The following is a 2338-nucleotide window of genomic DNA, read 5'->3' on the forward strand; positions in this document are numbered from 1 at the left end:
GGTCCTTGCAGCTAGTTAATAATATAAAAATAATTTTTTTAAATTAAATCTCATAACAGATGGCGCCACACTCAATTTTCTAAACGAACATTCTTTTTCGAAAAACAGAGAAATTAATCATAATTCAACAAAATTATTCTTTCTAAGCTTTTATTATTTTTATTTAAATTTTATGTCATAACATAATTGAAAATTATCAGACTTCGTGCGATAGTCCTCAGCTTTTTACAATCTGGAATACTTCGATGACGAAATCACGTTTTTTAAAATTATAATTAATCTGTTGAAACTATTATTAAAACTGTATTGTTGTGATTAAACACTACACGTATAATTCATTGTTTTATTAAATAATAATAATAATGAAGTTTTGTTGAAGTTCAAGTTTTCGTATTTAATTTTAACTTGAAAAATTGAAATGGGTAATACAGCTTCTCAAATTGAAGATGAAACCGAATTTAATCGACTTCGAGAAGTTCTAATCCACGTCAAACCACCAGCGCAATTACAGAGTATTCTTAATTATTTCAATCTATTGGATGATTACAACGAGGTATATCCCAAAATTTATGTAGGAAATATTAGAGCTGCCAGAGACAAGCAACGTCTTCGTAATCTGGGAATCACTCACGTACTAAATACCGCAGAAGGAAATAAATTCGGACAGATAATAACCGGACAGCACTTCTACCAAGATTTGGGCATTGCTTATTATGGCATGGACATCGTCGACGAACAATCCGCTAACATCTTTGCCCACTTTCGAGAAGGATCAGAAATTATTCAATCTGCAGTGGAAAGAGGAAAAATCTTGGTTCATTGTATGATGGGAATATCCAGATCTGCAACTATCGTGTGCGCCTATTTAATGATCAAACGAGATATGAGCGCCGTACAGGCACTCACCACTTTGAGACGACGTCGCGAAGTTAGACCAAACGATGGATTTTTATATGATTTGGTTCGTTTACAGAAAGAATTGAAACAATCTCGCAACAGAAGCTATTTTCATTAAATAAAATTTGTAAATAAATGAATTCATATTTTATTATACGAATACGAATTTTCACATTTTCACATAGAATTTAAATTTTTTCATGTTTCTAACAAGTAAGTTATAAAAATGTTTGTTTCTGCTTGATTTATTGATTTAGATAATCAATCAGTCATGTAGTAGGCCTATAGTTGGTTCGGAGAAGTACGTATTTTTCTACATAAAACTAAATGCAGTTACTGTATATAGCTCTGTTTTGTTTATTACAAGTGAGCATGGTTCATAATAGGGGCCCACCAGTGGCGGAGTGAATAAAACACCACTGAAGATTGATGGTCGAAAGTTTATTGGCGAGGCTCGAAGCTCGTTTTCCGTGAGTTCTTCACGTAGAGTTTTCCATGAGGAAAATACGGAAAACTCTACGTGAATGACTCTCGGTGAACATAAATAGGAGCCAGTTTTCCATAAAATGTCCTTCCGGAAGGTATCCTCTTGGCACATCGCCCATGTACTGTATTGCCTTACATCACAACTAATCATCTACCTAATCGTAATAGGGTTAACATCCCTAATAAATATGAATTATGGGTTGAAGATGATATAGAGACTAAAATTAGTCATAAAAAATTGCCTATTCGTGTGAAAAGTAATGTGTTCCGCCTGGCCGATTTGGCCGGGTGCCGTAGTTTTGCACCAATGATCTACTGTATGATCTATTTCAAATAAGTTGGCACCTAATGTAACAAAAGCAAATGTCATATTATCTTTTGATTGGTCTAATTTAAATGTCAGCTGAACATGAGTTAAATTGGAACTGATTCCTCTTTGTAACATAGCTTTAAATAAGTTTGTTCTGAAGTACAAGATAAAAAACATTTGTTGTATAGACATAAATTTTATTCACCAGAAATTGAGGAATATGTTTTAAGTTTTCAATTTCAAAATAATTTTTTTTATTGTTTCAAAGGTTTTCCAATATTCGTTAAAAAGTATTTAGTAAGAGAGCATGAGTGTTACGAGCCTCGATACAAAACTAATTTATAAGACCATCAAAATTTATATTTTCGTTGTTATATCAATATATCTATACTGTATTTAAAAATTTTTTTTTTCTTTGCCAAGGTATTATTAACTAATCAGGTCACAGTGCACTACACCTCTCGCACACACTAGATCAGGGGTGGCCAACCTTTTGCATACCATGCGCCAATTTTTTGATAGACGAGTTCAGATGCGCAGTGGCGTACCGTGGGTGTTAGCCGCCCGGGGCGGAGAAAAATTTCGGCCACCCCTTAATCAGGTATTTCAATTTAAAAGATCAAAATTCAGTTGTGTGAAAAAAAA

General features: G+C 33.4%; 1 pseudogene; it reads left to right on the top strand.

Annotated features, from left to right (window-relative positions):
* Nucleotides 1-279: 279 nt before the first annotated feature.
* LOC111633289 lies at nt 280-1794 on the top strand (annotated as a pseudogene).
* The last annotated feature ends 544 nt before the right edge of the window (nt 1795-2338 follow it).

The sequence above is a fragment of the Centruroides sculpturatus genome, unplaced genomic scaffold, assembly GCF_000671375.1.
Source record: "Centruroides sculpturatus isolate CEXI.00-Female unplaced genomic scaffold, Cexi_2.0 scaffold579, whole genome shotgun sequence".
Classification (NCBI taxonomy): Eukaryota; Metazoa; Arthropoda; class Arachnida; order Scorpiones; family Buthidae; genus Centruroides; species Centruroides sculpturatus.